Raw genomic sequence first — 20,237 nt, 5'->3', positions numbered from 1 at the left:
ATTTTGATTCTAGGCCTATATGCCTTTATTGTGTATCTCGTTTACTCGCCTTGACATGCTGAGAAGTACTGGGAATCTTCAAAGTAATGACTACACGAGACGTTCAGAGTTCGCTGGTACTATAGACTTTATTTTTCGGTAGATAAGCTTGGCAGTTGCAATCGCCCAAGATGCGCTTCTGCCATAATCAAAATGTCTTGGGTCCGCTGTGTTCCTCTTTCCAATGTTCGTTGAATTGTCTTATAATATGCCTTTAAACATTTTTAAGGCGTGGCTTTGACCTTATAGGTATGAATTATGGATAAAATGGTACATCCAATCATGAATACAAATCTAACAGTTAATGTTCAAACGTCACTTTTACATGTTGCAAAACCCATCATGTGAAATTCCCGTGTTCCTATTTTCATCACTAAACATATAACACGATTGGAACTAATTTAGGATAATTGGATGGTGAAGTAAGGTCGTTTTAACCTGAAATGTAAGCTCAATTGTTTTTCTTTTTACGTTACACACTTGTTTTATGAGTAATTACAACATTCAGCTATATGGCATCTAATACTTTTGAGAAATTTGAAAAATAAGTTAAACAAATTATCCCAAATTAGTTCCAATCGTTTACAAAGGTGACAATTGCAATGTCATTTGAACTACTGGAGGAATCAATTACATCTTACATCTGTAAGGAAGCTTCAAGTATACATCAGTGTACAGCTGATACAATGTCAATACTACCAACTGGGGATGAGATCTGATTATGATCCCATGAAGCTTCAAGTATACACATAGATGTATACTTACAATTTTCTTGAAAAAATAATGCTTTCTATGATAATATATGAATAATATCTCTGACACATTGAAATTGGTGGGATTCAAGTTGATGACCTTGCCATTTGGCACGGAGTATTAATGTGATATTCACGATGGCTTACATCTATTTGAATATATTCCAATACATTGTACAAAACACAAGAGACACACACAGATCATCCCACAATATGACAGAGACAGAAATACATGTAATGTTGTATAAAAGCATGTTAGGAACTTTTATTTACCATTAAAATATCTGTATTACATTGTAAAAGAGTGATACACAATCAACCAAGTGTTCTTACATATGCAGGCCTTGGAAAACAATAACATATATTTTACTTAATTACAAAGGTGACAATTGCAATGTCATTTGAACTACTGGAGGAATCAATTACATCTTACATCTGTAAGGAAGCTTCAAGTATACATCAGTGTACAGCTGATACAATGTCAATACTACCAACTGGGGATGAGATCTGATTATGATCCCATGTAAATCAGCATGCAGTATTGTGATAAAAGTCTTTACTGTGTAACAAGAGAATTTCACAATACACAGCTTTAATACTTGGCTGCATATTTTTACAGGCATACCAATGAGCACATAAAGCCTAAGACTGATCATTGTACATAATCTGAAATATTCTGAGGAAAATGATGCATCATACCTATAGCTGCATAAAACAGGTTCACAAAGTTTTCAACACTCAAACATGTTGTTTTTAACCAACTGTACTGGGGTCCACTTGACCTATTCAAGTATAGGTTGAAATGTTTAGGGGAAGAAGAGTTATGCCAAAAAGTGACCTAGCGGCTGACAGAGTCCTGCTGTGGTGTGCAGAGAATAACTATGTGTGAGACAAATGTGTTGATGAATAATGTACTTGTCGGTTTCAGTGAGTGTTTTTCCAAGAATTTTGGAAAGGTGGGACACCCTAATCCATGATGGTTAAATAGGGGGTCACCGAGTGAGTGAAGCAAAGCAAAGTCACTGAAGGGAAAAGTACTAGGGGGCGTTTTCCAATTGATAATCAATGTCATGAATACATTCATTTCAAAACAACATGGAAACTATCTTTTAATGGTTTGTGACATATTGGTATCATTAAAAGTTTTTATTTGTAAGCAAGCGTAATGGCAGCTGATAAAGCTCAGCTGTGTTATGTAGAGACTACCTATTTCTGACACTTATGATGAAGAGGGTGGAAATCTTTGATAGCTCATTTAAGGACAGCTGTAAAAATACACAATGTCACAATAAGATCATCCGTAAGAACATGTCTGCCAAATATTAAAGCTATCAGATGAGCATTTTTGAGAAACAAAGTTTTTCACAAAAATGGCAAAAACGGCCCCAAATAATACATGTTTGAGTCATGGCTAAGGACATGAAAAAATTGTAACAAAATGGTCGCCATGCGGCAATATTGGATCATATTGTAACACAAATTGATGTGCATATGTGTGATATAGGTCAATGTCCTTGTACCAACTTTGAATAAAATTGATGTTGAAAGTGCCCGATTTTTGGCTCCGTACATGAATAATTATAATCAAAGTGAGACTTGAGTGGACACGTGGGTCATCAGTATGTATTAGGGAGATGGTGCAGTGGCAAAGAATGTGAAATTTTCAGAAGAGTTACTTTCAGAATGTGCTTAGGAATACAATTCAGAATAACATTCAGACACTCACTATGTGAGATAATATTCTGTATATTCCAGAAGAGTCCTTTCAGAATGTGCTTTAGAATACAATTCAGAATAATATTCAGACACTCACTATGTGAGATAATATTCTGTATATTCTAGAAGTAACAAGTCATTGACAATGACATAGTCCCCACTTGTAATAGGAGTATTAGTCTTGATGGGGCAGGGAAATGAGGTCATTAAGAAGTATCACTGGAGTGTATATGTTCAGATCTATGGACACATAGGTCTATGTCATTGTTCCCATTTTGAAACAAGAGGCATGTCTAAGTTATGGTTCTAAATCGGGAAAAAAGATCAGACCTCCAGCTGTATTGGCCTGCCAAGAAATACATATGTGCATAATAAATGAGGTACAAGATGTGACATCTTAAGGTCTACTATCCTATCAAAATTGAAGCGTAAAGAACTTGTGGTTACTGAGTTATGCATATATATGCATATTCAAGGTCAAAGGTCATCAAGGTCACGTGACATTTTGCGAAAAAAACCATTGTATTGCTAATTAATCCATATATGCCAAAATTCAGACCTCTAGCTCTATTGGCTTGCCCACAATTATATATGGGCATAATTAATGAGGTAAAGCATGTGTTGTCATAAGGTCTCCCATCCTACTAAATATAAAGGACATAGCACTTGTGGTTACTTATTTATTGACATAATCGTGTATTTTAGGTAAAAGGTTATCGAGGACACATGACATTTTGTCAAAAAATTTCTATCCTATAGTCTGTCCCTATATACTAAAAATCATACATTTACCTCTATTGGCTTGCTCAAAATTAGATATGCACATAATTAATGAGGTACAATATGTGGCGTCATAAGGTGTCCCATCATACCAAATATGAAGGGTGTAGCACTTGTGGTTCCTGAGTTATGGACAAATATGTATATTTGAGGTCAAAGGTCATTGAGGTCACGTGACATTTTTCAAAAAAAATTGTATTGCTAAGTTATCCCTACATACCAAAAATCAGACCTCTAGCTCTATTGGCTCGCTCAAAATTAGATATGTGCATAATTAACGAGGAACAATATGTGGCGTCATAAGGTGTCCCATCATACCATATATGAAAGGTTTAGCACTTGTGGTTACCGAGTTATGGACAAATATGTATATTTGAGGTCAAAGGTCACGTGACATTTTGTCAAAGCGTATGAGATATCTGCATGAACGGATGGACTCACATGGATGGACTAACGGACTGACATGACCCAATCTATGAGCCCCCTGGACTTTATCTGTGGGGACTAAAAACTGTGTCACTGCATCCTTTTTGCAATATGAATACGATGAGAAACTAAATTTTTATTTTTCTTGGCCTTATACATGGGAGTCTATGGACTGCCTTATACATGGGAGTCTATGGACTGCCTTATACATGGGAGTCTATGGACTGCCTTATACATGGGAGTCTATGGACTTCCTTATACATGGGAGTCTATGGACTGCCTTATACATGGGAGTCTATGGACTGCCTTAAACATGGGAGTCTATGGACTGCCTTATACATGGGAGTCTATGGAGGTGAAAACTAAAAAGTCCTCTAACACGGCCAAATTTGATCGCATTGTGAAACAAATCAACGTGCATCTGTATGAGGTAGAGTACTATCCTTTTACCAAGTTTGAACGAAATCGCTCCAGGCGTCTCTGAGATATCTGCGTGAACGAAAAAAGTCATAAAATATGCAAATGAGCAATTAATTAATAAGCCACACCCACCAAAATCTAATCAGATCTAAGTCTCATCATGATAATACCAAATACCAAATTGCATGACATTGGACCTAAGGGTTCTTAAGTTATGAGTGGAACAAATCTGTCTACGGACGGACGGACGGACAGACGGACGGACAGACGGACACACACACAGACATTGTGGCGACATAGGACACCTTTGGTGCTTCGCACCACGGTGTCCAATAACAAAATGGCTGTCATGCCGGCATATTGGATCATTTCGTGAAACAAATTGACGTGCATATGTATGATATAGGTCAATGTCCTTGTACCAACTTTGAATAAAATCGGTTGAGATGTGCCTGAGTTATGGCTCTGCACATAAAAAAATCGTAACAAAATGGCCGCATGGCAGCCATATTGGATCATATCACAAAACAAATCAATTTGCATATGTATGATTTATGAAGTAATCCTTGTACCAAGTGTGAGTGAAATCGCTCCAGGCATCTCTGAGATATCTGCGTGAATGGACGCACGCATGCATGGACAGACGGATGCACGGACATGGCCAAACCTATAAGTCCCCCGGACGGTGTCCATGGGGACTAAAAAAATGACAAGAATTGCCTCAAAATACAAATTTGCATATTTCACTAAAATTTGAACAATTAACCTAACTGAGGTCACCCCAAGTGAAATGCATATAAAATTTCAAAGCAATCAGATAAGCAACTTCAGAGAAATAGATTTTGTGACCAAAAACAGCAAAAAAATACCTAAAATATAGAAATATGCAAATTCTGCACGAGTATCAAATTTCAAAGCAACCAGACAATTTATGTGATTTCAGAGAAGAGCGCAATTGTGATGGATGACGGACGGACGGATGATGGACGGAGGGAGAGATGGGCAATGACGTAAAATCAGCCCATTTGATAAGCTCCGCATTGCTGACAGCAGAGCTAAAAGGCTGACAAACAACAATACATATCCACTCATTAGATTAGCTCTGCTTTGCTGATAGTGAAGCTTAAAAGCAAATTCACCCCCAAAAATGCTAAAAGTTGACGGATGACCAACAACAACACACACCTACCAGGGTACACAAGATAGGCTCATTCACACTAACTGCAGAGCTAAAATAGAAAACAGTTTGATTCCCTGTCTGTTCTTTTAAAGTTATATCCATTAGAATACAAATAAACAAGTGATGATTACATATATAAATCTCTATTTTTCATAAGCTTGTCTGACTGCTAAAGGTAATTTTGTTGAAATATTTTCACTTATTGCAACATACACCTTCGAGAAAATGGGACAGGCAACTGCTGTGGTTTCTTTGTGTAATCTTAGTAATATTGAAATATATTAAGTTTATTTGCCAAGCGGTCCCCAACAACAATACTTGGTACTTAACATTGAATCTCATGAACGATCAAACTGATGTTCTGAATATGTACACTTTGCTCTTGCATAGCACTTTGCGAGTAATGAGGGTCGATGATTGCAAACAATAGTTTTTATCTCCAAAGCCAACTTCAGATGTAGTTTTGAGCTTTTTTTCTTGATAATGGAATGTGACTTGGTGTGCTGTATTCATAAGTTAGTCCCATTTGCAATAATCTGCAACATTCTCTGTATCCTTTTGTCCACAAGTTGACATTGCCTGAAATCCATATCGCACAAGCTTGAAGATATATCTCCTAGGGAGCCATCATTAGTTACAGCCTGGGGGTCAGATGAATGTGAAGGGGTCACCCAAAATATTGAAAGCTATAAGGGGGGTTATTCAAAATGTTGAGAGAAAGAAGGGGGGGTTATTCAATTTTTGGTGCAAATGTATTGAAACACCTCTCAGATTGCCTACTTCACACATCAATTTCTACAAATTTTTACTCAGTAAAATTACACATTGAAAATACCTCTTAGATTACACCAAACTGCACCAATGCACACTACAATTTCTCAAACTTTTCCATGCAAGGGAGGGGAGCAAGCCAAGCGGACACTTTCCCCATCAGCCCTGCATGTTCTTCAATCTGTACTTTCAAAGTCTACCCTGTCGGATATCCTAGTGAGGACCCTGTTATGATACCCATACATACAACAAAACTGTATGTGGTTGTATACTGGTTATAGTGTAACCTTTGACATCTATGTTTTGTTGTGACTTTGAATTTCATTTTGTTGGTTTCACCTTGTTCAACCGTCATGAGATAACCAATGATTATCTCGCAGGGTACACAAGGATTTGAATGGTCTTTCCTCTTGCTGTATTTATGTAAATTGTAGAAATACATGTATTGAAATTTAACTTTTCAAATTGAGTGTGGGGGTCAGTCAAATTTCCATGTAAGGAGGGGGGGGGTTACTCAAATTCATCATGGTTTGGGGGGTACTCAAAATTTAGAGTTTCCGACGAAATTCCTCCAACATCTCCTCTCCGACCTGTACTCCGTAAATAATGACAGCTCCCCATGAAATTTGGGCTCCAGTTGCTGTAATTTTTTGATGAATTTTTCACAATTTCTTTTGATATCAACTCCAGTTTTTTGTTCTTCTTCTGGAAGCTCATTGGGAAACAAAGTGTATCATACATGTGCACATTGCAATGTTATTGACAAGTATATGTAAATCTGGGTCCTGATTGACATGTACACCCTCTGGAGCAGAAAAAGAAGTTATAATGGAATGTTTATAAACAATCATCACAAGTGACAACTAGCTACAGGTCCGTTTACTATACTACAGAGATCACCATGATACTGAGGGGAGGCATGAAATAATAATTGTCTTTTCTCAGTGCTCTGAAAGTTGAATTTTTCCTCTCTATGAGCTGGATATATAATTATATAATTATATATCCAGGTATATAATTATATACCTTCTACCTTCAACAGTTCTGTACTAGCTGTATCTGATGATGCTTAGTATTGAGGGTTTTGTCTGTTAAGTTGGCCACTCTTTATCTGTGGTAGGTGCTATGGTTTAGGAGCCTCTGATCCTAACATACACAAATCTGTGTGCTGAGCAGTGTAAGGGTGCACGTCTCTCCACCATACTGACTAATAGGAAATCCTCTACCAAATGGAGGTGCAATCCCACTGTCTTCATCTTGAGACAACTGTCCCTGGTGGTTGGTTCCTTTCTTTGAATGGTAAAATGCTGCCTTATAGTCGGTTTTGGATTTATCCTGCTTCCTCTTCTGCATGGATATACACACCTGTTCCCTAACATAGTAATAATAATAACTCATGGAAGATAATCATGGACAAATCATGGAAGATAATAATTTCTCTTCACAAAAAGTTAGTTTATTTGTGTGTCACATATCCAAGAATTCTTGTGTAAAGGACCAATAAATTTATTTTTCTCTCCGCTATATGCATGTTTCTCTAACCTAGACATCTAAACCATACTTTTCCTTCTTGCTCATGTCATATGTAATACAATGTAGATTGGCAACAACCAATGTCCTGCACAGTTTAAGAATGAGGATTGCTGTCACATGCATGTTGTGTATAATTCAGGATGAATTAGTGTAAAACTGATGTACCTACATAGTTGCAGCTGGCAATGTCAATTAAAATACAGAAATGTATCACTAATATTTTTGTGAACCTGTGATTCTAAATAGTATTCTTGTAATTGTAAACATGCTAGACATGTGTATAGCTATAAAGACAACTAACATAAACACTTTGTGCAAGTTACAAGATACCAGTTCCAGCACATCTTTGCAACAGCCACTTGTGTATATATACTGTGGTGCAAGGACTAAAATGGAAATTTACCTGTTTTTTGATCATTTCCATTCATCTTTCGTAATAATGTCATGATCCAAGTCCAATCCCAAGCCCTCCACTTTGTCTTTAATGCTCTTTGTCAAGGTCAATGGTATTTCTCATCCTTGATATTGCGCAGCATGCACTGCTGATCCTGAATTGTAAACACATAGACTCGTGATTACTTATAACTCTTTAAATAACAATGATAACCGGAATGATTAAAATACATTTGGTGATGGGATGTACTACAATGAATTGCAAACACTCTGTATGTCCTTAACCCTAATGATGATAAGCATTAGACACATGTAAACATTCTAAATCACGTGTGCATACCAGATGTATTCTCTCATTGGAATATACTTCATCATAACAGTTTTATGGATCCTACGAATGAAGCTACATGTATTGAATGTCTAGTCATGTGCATTTATCATATCATCTGCATTTCACTAGGCAATTCATAGAGTGCCAAGTGGCAAGAAAATTTTTTAGCAAATTCAGCTAAATAAGAGAAAATAACTTTACCAAAAATGTGTAAGCAATGATTATCACAACAAAGTTACTGATTAAATAGTATGGTAGAGGTGTAATACATTTGATCTACTCAAGAGGGTATTTTAAAAAAAGGACTACAAATGTGTATGACAACAGCAGTGTTTCCGCTGCCATTCGCAAGAGCGTGAAATGGCAAATGAAATGTCTGCAGATTGGGAAATATTTTCAACTATCCTTCGCCAAACTGGTCTGTGCTATTTTTCAGGGGGCTGATCGAGAGTGCAGTTAAAGCCGCACTTTTCAATCCCAGGTTCTCGCATTAGTGGAGTTCTTCTCCCAGTCAAACACTTGGCCAGTACGATGTTTGATTTCTATAACATTAATTACACAAACTGATCTCAACCTTTTATCACCTTTTGCTAATCCTGCAAACAGAGTTTATACAAGCGTTTGATTGACGGTCAGTTTAAATCGCCAACAGTCACAACAAACACTCGAATTTCCTAAAAAATTGTCTTCTAGTCGCGTTAGACTTTTAATATAACCACAGAGTCCGATCGGCAGCAACTTCACGCTGACCGCTTGGCAGTCTGTCTGCCTTCTTGTGGCCGGGGAAAACTAAAAAGTGGCATTTTCTGGAGCGTGTAACCTTGTGTTGACTGTTTGGTGTCCACTAACACAATGAACGCTGCTATAGCTTTGCGTCCTTTTAAAGGGAGGCTCCACCTTTAAAAGGCAGAGAGATTTTTTAACATCCCTGGCTGGTCATTCTTTCCTTGCTTTAGTGTGCAGTCTCAGAAAACTATTATAATCAGTAACTTATGAAGTTATATGCCATGCTTTCAGATGGCTGCATGCAATGACCTTGTTATTTTATGACAAGTGCTTTGTAAACAATGCTTTAACATAGTCAGGAATACTGATTGCAGTATATTTTCAAAAACTAAGCAGACAACAGCAGCCAATGACAGCAAGGGTGGTGAATAAAATGAAACCAGTGTTTCAAAAACGTCACCGTAGGACACTACTGCAGCAAACTCAGAGGCAGCTATTAATGAGCACAGTGTGGTAAACTGTCAATTGGATGACGTCCTGAGCCAAACTTCATGCAAATGTTATAACCTATGCAAATACAATGACCCAGGCCTATCCACAAAACAATTACTCAGCATCGCAGGTGACTCTGGACTATCCAGAATACACATACAGGTACCTGCTATGGAAGATGACCCAGGCCTATCCTGAATACAATACAGGTACACATTTTTGAAAATGACCTGGGCCTATCCTGAATACGATACAGGTACAGACTGTTTGTATTAATGATAGGCCTTAGTCATCTCCCATTTTGTATTCTATATAGGCCAGCTGATTCATCATACATGTACATACTGTGTGCATGTATGTGTATTGGCTTAGGCCATCCTCCATTGCATATATTATGTGTATTGTGGATATATGTCTGTGCCATCTTCCATACCATGTGAATGCATTTGGATTGAGGATAGGCCCGGGTTATCTTCCATACTGTGTACATGTATTTGTGGATATAGGCTGGGGTCACCTCCTGCCATGATGTGTACACGTACTGAGTAACACTGTATTGTGGATAGGCATTGGTCATAATATTTGCATGAAGATATGCCCAGGATGTTGTCCTGTTGAATGTTTACTACGCTGAACAACAAGCAGCACACTGCGACATGCTAAGTCGTGTTCGAGTACAATTAAGCAAAAAAGATAATTGCACAGGTTGTCCGCAGAGTTGCAGGGTAGTAGTAGTTACAAAAAAGAAAGTGTACCAGGAATAGTTTGTTGAATTTCCATGACTAGTGTTTTAATAAGAGAAGAGTCAGCTTTTTTTTTCTGTAAGACATATAAAGTGGCCAGACAGGATATTTTAAAATACATGTATACACCCAGTTTGATTTTGAAACTATTAAGCATTTACTGCTTGGAGTACACCTTCTTTAAGTGACAGTTGGTTTAATAATCAGACTCTGTGATTGGAGAACTGAAAGCACTTGATGATTGAGGCAGAAGCTATGGATCTTTCAAAGGAAACATCTTGAAGTTACCCTGTCAATGATGCAATACTTGTAATACATCTTGATACATTTACAAAAGTGCAAAATTAAGTCACATAAGTGTGTGGCACACAGGAAATAAAATTTGTTGTGAATGTTATTAAGAAAGCAGTTTGTTCCATAAAAAATAGTTGTTTATTTTCATTGCCACTAATTATCAGTCGGTCAGGATGAGTCCTACTTAAATTTTTAAATCACAAATGTCCAATGGACCTGGTAATGTATTACCTTGAATAGAAATGATTATTGGACCAGTTTAATGTCATCTTGCCACTGTAGCAACTGATAGGACCCACCTGAGTATATATATACAACTGTCAGTTGGATAAAAATCATAAATGCAATTACATGTAATTTTGATGGCTATAGTTCTGGCTAATCAATTTGGTCTCAATTAGCCAGAATGGTTTAAGGGAAAATTTACCCAGTGGAAACACTGAACAGTGTAAGTACAAACCTGTGCCACAGCAAGGACCCATTGTCTTAGGAAAATAAATATATTGATGAAAGATTCCCTCAATTCCACAGGTTTTTGCTCTGCATTGATGACAACACCATCATCTCTGTTCAGTGTTGGCTCTCTGCATAGCCACACACTGTGTATATGCTTTGCAATGGAGGATGGTATTGTCACTATGTTGCTTTTCACCTGGTTGTCATTGCCCAGTATGCACTGTCTCAGCAAGGGATCTTGAATCTGATTGGGTGAAAAGAAACATTAACTTGAATCATGCAATGTAAATATTATCTCCTGCAAATTGCTGACATTAGTTTACATCAGTTCATTCTAAAACATGGCTTTTTATATGCAAGATAAGACAACTTGATTGTTTATGACTTCTGTAATTTTAATTAAACCTTCCATCACTGGTATAACTTTGCCCTAAACCCATTGTAATCACTGGTGATTGTGGACCTTTTTAAAGGAAACAGGTACATAATGTAGGTCAAGACGTGTATTCAAGCAAGTAGCAATATCTTTATATATTTATTTCAAAGAAAGACCAACAGGAACAAGTCACATTAACAGGCTCCATAAAATAAACATAATAATATGAATGCATGAAGTACAATAAACAATAAACAACAAACAACAAACTATATGAAACCATTAAAAATGTACAAATTTAAGCATGGCATTCTGACCAAGCATCTGAAACTTTGACAAGATAAAGTGTTGTCAATGGCAGGGTTGGAAATGCACGATTCATTTAAAGTAGCCATACATCTTTGAAGAGCCAAGTACCTAAAAACATCGAGTTTTATACTGCGAGTTCTTGTACATGTAGTTTACTGAGAAACATCAAAATTAATATGAAACATGATTGGGACAATCATACATATTATTCACATATTTGTATAAAAAAATAACTCCAATGATAAAGAGGCTAAAGGTTAAAACGCTTGCAGAATTATCCATTATTATTTCAGCTGTAAGGATGCTATGTTTGAAACAGAAGAACTTCATGAATTTCATTTGCACTTGCTCTATTTTGTCCTGTTGAATTTTTTGCCAAGGAGATCACACTACAGACGCATATTCTGAAATACTTACATGTATTAAAGTTACGTAGAGAGCATTGAGGGAGTTGATGTTGAAGAAAGTATTACAATTCCGCCAAATAAAACCGAGCATGTGAAAAGCTTAACTGATAACGAACGAGACATGTGCAGGAAATTGAAAATCAAATCTTACCTGATGAAGGATTTTGTCAAAGAGCAGTTATCAATCTTTTGATTCTTGTTCCTTCTAAGTTTCACATACATGTACCTCTGAGGCTTTACGACCAGGTTACGCGAGGTATACTAACAGCTGTAGGCAAATGTCAACGAATACAATGAATTAGAATCTTGCAGATAGTCCTATTTCTCACCGTCTGTACAATGGATACTCAACTTTCTAATCATAGAAGCTATGATATATGGGTCAAAGATCAGTAAAATCATACACTCATTCATTATGTATTACCATGCTATAGACATCTCATTTAATTGGTGGAGCAGAACCATGTGACTGACCACAAATACACAGTATGTAATGGTTTGTTTTGATGTCCATGAATATAAATAATGCTGCTAACATTGTGACTTTTCATCAAAAATGTAAATTGTCAATTGTACAAAGATCATAATCAATCACAAAAACAAAATGAAGCACTTGTGGCCCAAGTTATACATTTTTTTAAAAATCTCCAGATTTGACAAATTTTTAGGGTGGCCATGACTGTGCATTGCTTATTACATGCCTTGATGTGAGTGCAAATCAATGAATTGATTTGAAAAGGAACATCCGGGGAGTTAGGGGGTCGGTGAACGATGTACTGACTGGTTTCCATGGTTACCAAGGCCAGTGAAGCCCTACAATGTTTTCGACATCTAAGTAGACCTGAATGATAGATGTAAAATATACATGTGCACACTTCTATTTTGACCTTCGTTAAAATCCGTTTGATGCTGGTCAATAATGGTAAAACTGTTTGAAAATGTCCAGCATATAACTAAATGTCATACAGCATTTATAACCAGAGGCATGTAATAAAAATATTGTTGCCTGAATACATGGGTTTATGTGCCCTCGCAGCAGGAAACGATTTGCCATCCTGGTGTCTGGCAAATTGTCACCTGTTCTCTGGCACATAAACCCATGTATTCAGGCAATATTGCACAAGTTCTGGGGCTCCGTTGTCTTTCACATGGGAAATTTTTGTAAATCTTGATGATTTTCTAGGGTTTGTTGGTAATATCATGGAAATAACAGGCTCTGCCCCGACCATTAACGTTTATCTATAGGCTTTGGCAAGACTGAAAGCCAAAATAAGCTTGCTCGCTAAGCCTTGTAAATTCTTGACTTTCCTCTCGCCCTTGGCCATAAATGAATAATAATGGTCAGAGCATCACCCATTATTTCTATAACATTAATTACATTAATCATTAATTAATATTGTTAAAATATCTGTGATAAGGGCATTTATGTACAAGAAATTAAATTTTGGAATTTCACCAAATGCACTACATGGATTATATGTGGCCTCTGTTCATTTACCTGCCAGCCTTTCCCCTGAACCGGAAGTTTACAAGGTCCCGTTCGATTGATTTCCCTGAACGCTACATGTAAACAATAATTGTAGAGCGGACTTTCAGACCTTCAGAATGAAAATGATTATCAAATCTGTGACTCCATGAAAGTTAAATATGCAATAATTTGCAAAGTTAAATATTAACTATGCACACACCGGAGTTTTTATACACCAGTTTAGCATGGAGCCAGAAATGGTATTTGTTCCTAGCTCCATGAGTGTAGGTAAGGAAACTGTGAACACACACTCATGCTTACGATCCATGATACTGTACAGCATGTAAACCATTTTACTTGACAAAAATTTCGTCAGTGCATGCACTGTCCGAACATAAAGCATACGGGCTCGGCACAGCTGCTTCCGATCCCGTGAGAACAAGCTTGATCTCACCATGGAGGTAATCTCTCCTTCTACCTCCATGATCTCACAGTGTGACCTCTATCCGTATGATACCTCCTGGCCGCTGATGCCATATCGTTTTAATCAAACATCTCTGTACAGTACACTGAATCGCCAGCGTATGTAATGCAATTCAGCTCCCGTACGTATGTACGTGTACGTGTTCCACATATGAAAAAAATCTAAGACACGAACACGAAAAAAGAACGTGTGTGACTAAGCAAGTACACTACGTAGCCCTGCGTACAGGTCTGTATTCCCGGCGTTACGGCCTCCGCCACGCCTGAGACCTGTACGCACGGCGATACTTATACAGTGAATCATCAGGTTACCTCAGCTGACGAAAGGGGTAAAACCCCCAGCTCTGCGTGGCAGCAGGGCAATGTTTTACCGGCGTTATAAGGCGGGAGGCCGTATAACCCCGGTAAAACACAGTCCTGCCACGCACAGCTAATATACCCATGCCGTGAATAACCTGCGGTTTCGTGCAACGTTCACTCTTTCGATCCTCGGCGGTTCTAGCGTATGACCATATGTTGACACAACTGTCACACCACATATGATCGACTATACACCGAAATCAGTGCAATGAATATATCAAATTCAGTCAATTCGAGTATAATATGATCGAGCGTACCTCTGCGTGGCAGGGCTGTGAGTCAGTGTGTTCACCGTCCCTCCACCCACGAGGGACGGTGGTGTGTTGAACACACAGTCGACTCGTGGCACGCACGCACAGCTACTAACATATATTTAATTGGCAGTACAGAAGTACTTACGTGGGAGGATGGACTTCACAACTCGAGCAAATAAGTTATCATCAGAGCTGTTACCCTACAACGGTGAGACTTGGCTTGAGTACGATGTAGCCTATACGGCGCCGCGTTGAGTTAACTTTCGCCGAGGCCAAGGGTTTCATTCTGCATCCACAGTACCGGTCACCGCGCCGACCGTGTGCGGTCAGCGAAACATAGGTCCGCTTTACACATGTATATCCTTCCATGACAAGCAATCAAGTACGCCATTCTCAGCTTTATTTCGACAATACGTCAACGAAACTGAATGTTCAAATTTTACAGAATGCTTTATACAATACAAACCAACACTTCTAACACATTAAGCTTTCAATTGTAGTGTTAATTTAGCTTCGCTACACTTCGCGACACTTGTTCTCATTTGCATACAACTTTGTATATCGCTTCTTGCACTAGATGTTTCGCGGTCAGAACTTGTTTCAGCGAGCTTTGTTTGAAAAATAGCGAGTATGCAAGGCAGTATAAGCTGACTACAAACAAACGAGGTTTAACAATAACTTTGCATGCAGACAACTGGTAGTGTATAACTTACTCAAGCTGACACTCTTTTGACTGGACTTATTATTAAAACATTACATGGAAAAGTCAATGCATTTTGTTTTTATAGAACTATAAATTCATTTAATTTTTTCGCGCACACACCTGACATAATTATGACGCAGTTTTAGTTTCATGACAATGTTAGAATGACTAAGGACCTAGCCATAACACACTGGCACCTGTCGAGTTACTTAAGTCATAGGCGCAGGACAGCAATAGTGTGCACAGCCAGCTTGGAACTATACGTTATGGTATGTCATCTGAGGGTAACCTTGGTTAGCTTCTGTCTCAAAAGTATAAGTATGCATGTAAAAAGACCCTTTATGATGGTGTAATGCGCATGACAGCATTAGAAACTACAATATGATAAAAATGTTATCAAAAGTTACAGCATAGTCTCCTTAATTAAATGATAAGTTCCTTGATGAGTAAAAATATATTCGGAGTCTATGGAAGTGTGTACTTTTTACGATGCCAGGCAAGTTGAAGTGCACACGTACACAGAGCGCGAGAGCGTGCTGAACGGCAATCTTGTTTTGTAACTTGGTGCAACTTGGTCGTGATAAGTGGAAAGTGATAAAAATTCTCTAAAAGCTGCAGTACTGAACAGGAAAGAAGGACCAAAAAATAGTCCTAAGGCGGATGCCAATTACGGTTTATCCTTGATGTCTCTATCGTACTCGTGACGTCTCCGCAGACAACAAGTACAGATCGATTAACAATGGCGAGTGACGTTTGATATTTCAAATTTTTTCGACAATCTGCAGACACTGCTTGGAGACATAGGCATATAATATGGAACTTAAAGAATGGTGTGATTTACTATTTGATCACAACACTGAGTATACAATAAAAAACGCACCATTGTGCAGTAGAAAGAAGATCTGGATCACAGAGAGATTGCGCTGAACAATAAAATTCTGTTTTTTAAGGGACAGACCAGTAGACCTTGCGGAAGGTGATAGCCGAGCCAGACACGTGTTTTTTGTCCACGCTCCAAACTTTAACTGAATATGTTTTCGGATGTTGAACAACATATTTCTATTTGCACTTTTTCCAAAAATATAAATGGGTAGAATGTTTGCTCTAAAGATTCGGGTTTCCATTTTGACCATCCCTCCCTATATCTGACGGTCAATCCCTGAAACAATTCTTGACACACTGAAACTCTACCATACACCCGTTCCAGATAATTTGTGACACGACGATAGAAAAATTGTTGCAGGAAAAAATATTATAACGAAAAATGAAGAAACACATCAAGAAATATATTCACGACGCAAACAAGCGTAAATTCTTCTCTTATAGGGAAGGTGTCGTTTGCAAAATTGGAGACGATTTGTCATCTATTTATTTCTTCATTTATTCGTTTTCTAGTATTACCTTCTTCTTGAACTGGGTAACCTTGTTCTGCGCTAAAGGATACCGAAAATACCCCATTTAGCAAACTTTCCCAGACCGAGGAACCTGCTATCAGAGAAAGTTCAAAGTCTGGAATTCAACAATGCATGCATGTTCGAGGGGTTAACTTTAGCGTATATAAATTGTCATAACCTAAGACGTACGGGATGACAATTTGATATCTGGGAAGGGCTTTGAAGATGGAAAGGGCAGCATTATTTTTGACCCTGCTCAATTTTGAATCATTATTTTTTCAACTTGGCCAATTCTAGCGATTTTATATTTAAGAATAATCTTTTTTCCTCGTTTTTCTCCGTTTTAATTTTCTATTCTTTGCATGACATAACAAAATCGGCTTCAGAACAATTATATGCAGGTGCAAAAACTTCTTATGTAAATGTAGGCATACATCATCGACTTCAGGAAGTTGGAAAGAGAATCAGAGGCGAGGGTACCTGTACTGCGGTACGACTACCGGTTGACGACGATGTGATGGGAATATATAGAAAGCATTGGGGACTCAGTCTGCGAAAATAAAAGACGCCGCTACTTGTCAGTGATTGCAAAGCGAACCAATGAATATTCTAACTTGCTTTGGGGATAGTGAAGAGAAGCTGTTGAAGAAACAAAATTAATTAATCCTGAAAAAATGCCACGTTAAAAAGTGGATAAGTGTAAGTCAAAACGAAAAATATGAGTTTCGGCATTCTTCATAACGGAGCCCACAGGTCTGCTTTGAAAAATTCTGTGAAATCATGTATTATGAAAATGGAGCATCCGAATTCGAACGGCACGTCCTGTCTGAAGGTCACAATACTGTCGGTGCATTATTTTTTCACTTCGTGTCTGCTTTCAATATTATTTTCCACGGACTGTTTTTTCTTCGAAGGCAACTTCTAGAGTCTATTTTTCCCTTGCATCTTTCAAGCCCTTAGGATATCAAACGATATACCAGAAGTGTTGGAATGACACATTCCCGCCTGTGTATGAGTTCGTCTCGACTACATATTAAAACAGGCATATGTTTCAAAATTGCCAAAATTTAGAATTCGCCTCTGTTCGCCTTTTACAAAACATCGACCAGAGGACTCATGTGTCCCCATTGTTGGTTTTCGCTAGCCTTAGGGCGTCCAATCCCCGGCACTGTAAATTTCGTGCGCTACAAGGCTGGCTGAACTAGTTCGCACGATCGATGTGTAGAATTCAAGCACTTGACACTTCCTGCAATCGGCGTAATGCAAACAGGTAAAAATATCCAACTATCCTCACAAAATGACGTGTCAAGTGACTGTGGGTGAGGCAATCACCGTATAAAATGAGAAAGGGAATATTTAATCAAAATCCAAGAAAAGATAATGGTGCAGGAATACTTTCAGTTTTGGATTATTCGATTATTTAAACAAAGAGTTCTCTGTTGGCCTGTCCCTCCCCACCATTCTTAGTTAACTTTTTATCGTTTTTATTGCGGTCATAGTGATCCGCGAACTCCCCGTGTGCTTTCCCTGGCTGGTGTAGTTGCAACTTCCATCAACAGCGTACGAGCCTTCGCTTCTGCGCCTGCATTTGTGGGCGACATACACAGCCAAGAAAGTGATGAAGAGAATAAGTACAACCGCGGCTACGACGATCGCCGTCTGCCATTTTGCCAGCGGCGAGTTTGCGCCCTCTTAGGGAGCGTCTGTGCTTAGTTGTTCATCAGCCGTTAGTTTCGGAGGCTTATTTGTAGAACCGTTTTATTCTGGATCCGTCGTAAAGGTGGTAGGTTTAGCTTCTTGGCTGACGAAAATTTGCACTATTTTAGTAAATCACTACAATGTGTACGACAATGCTCCTTCACAGTGTAACATTTGCCATATTGGACAGGTTTAGTTACACGTATTTACGCTCCTACAGTACACGTGACGTCTCCATCATGGTACGTGAGGCTCAGACTTAATGAATAGAAAACCGTCGAATGGATAAAACCTCTAAGTAAATCGTCCCCAAAAAAATACTCTCTACCTGTTGTCAATGATTGAACAGTGCATCAGGTGGTCATCAATCTTATCTGTGTTTGCATGACCTTCGATAAAGAAATCTGGCAATCTTCTGTTTTTCATGCTCCGTAATGTTAACTGTGAAATCTGAAAATATGAATGTCCTTCAGAAGTGGTGACTCTGAAGCTGAAGCCGTCATGCCTGTCCTGATCTGCAACTCCAATCACTGATCATAAAATTGAACAGTAAACAAACACCTTGCTTCTTCTCTGCGGGATCATACAAATATCTTCGGACGGAGTTTCTTGTGAAATAATTCTAACCAAACTTACAAAAATTGGAAAACCAACTGAAAAACTCTATCAGCAGCTCGGCAACAAGAGAAGTCAATGATCGACCGTCTAAGCTACTGGGCTAACCTTCTACTACTCATTTAATTTGCTCCTTGCTTTCCTCGATCGTTTGCTACCACCCTTTCAGAAAGTAGGTAGTATGTGACAATCTTTTGGATGTCTCGGACTACCCTAACATATAGCGTGCCAGTGTCACAGCATACGACCCCGGGGATCTTGAAACCCTTTCGCGCATGCCCATTTTAGCTCTGGTCAAAGTCCAACCCTGTCACATGAAAGAACATTGCATGTCCAAGAATTTCATCGGCGGACGACAGGTCAAGGGTAGTTTTTAAATGACGAGATATGGCTATAACAGAAAATTTCCCCGGAGCTAATAATCCTACCAAAAAGTCATCTTTCAAAATTAAAAAAAAGCGTTAGTCAATATTCGATCGTACATTTATTACCTCTCGTAATTTTTCATTGTACTTTGTACTTTACTAGAGCGCAGTAAAAACCAAGTTAATTCCTTTACCTTTCCGTCGTGTTTTCATAAAAAAAAAACCTTTCCATTCGTGTCTATGTGGGTATTTGCACAAGTACCCAAACACTTACAGAGGAAAACACCATTTTGTCGGCAGTAGCTTTTCCGGTCGCCTTTAGAAATTGTGTAAGACAAGCTAATAACAAGAAACTTGCAGACCGAATGCCCGAATGCACATGACAGTGCAAATCATATATTTAGTGCAGGCTGAGAAAACGACCTTTTCTAAATTTTCTTGTTCAAACATCAATCATTCTCTTCATTTTCATTTTATAGATCGTCAAACCTTCGCCAACACCAACACTACGGAAGGCATGGGGATACATACCAAGCGAAGAGTGGGGCCACATCTTCATAGTTATTTGCAAGTTGTCTTTATTATCTGGCGGACGCATTTGGGCGATAAAGCCGAGCTGTGGATGTCACTTTTTAGCATAGTTTGGTTCTACATCGACCCAAAACTGCGTATAAGAGCACGTCGTGCCCAATTTTTGACGGTCTAAATAATAATCAAATGCCAAAGTTTACCACTCAGTTGGCCGCTGCCGCT

General features: G+C 38.3%; 1 long non-coding RNA gene across 1 annotated transcript; it reads right to left on the bottom strand.

Moving 5' to 3' along the window:
• Positions 1 to 1,029: 1,029 nt before the first annotated feature.
• Positions 1,030 to 15,263, bottom strand: LOC139137088 (uncharacterized). Its single transcript, XR_011553306.1, has 5 exons — positions 14,855 to 15,263; positions 12,296 to 12,412; positions 11,057 to 11,296; positions 8,021 to 8,165; positions 1,030 to 7,456 (listed from the first exon to the last, which is right to left on the bottom strand). It is a non-coding gene; the product is annotated as an uncharacterized lncRNA (long non-coding RNA).
• Positions 15,264 to 20,237: the final 4,974 nt, after the last annotated feature.

The sequence above is a fragment of the Ptychodera flava genome, chromosome 7 (assembly GCF_041260155.1).
Source record: "Ptychodera flava strain L36383 chromosome 7, AS_Pfla_20210202, whole genome shotgun sequence".
Lineage (NCBI taxonomy): Eukaryota > Metazoa > Hemichordata > Enteropneusta > Ptychoderidae > Ptychodera > Ptychodera flava.
Note: the sequence above shows the minus strand (reverse complement) of the source record. Positions and strands in the feature narration are given on the sequence as shown.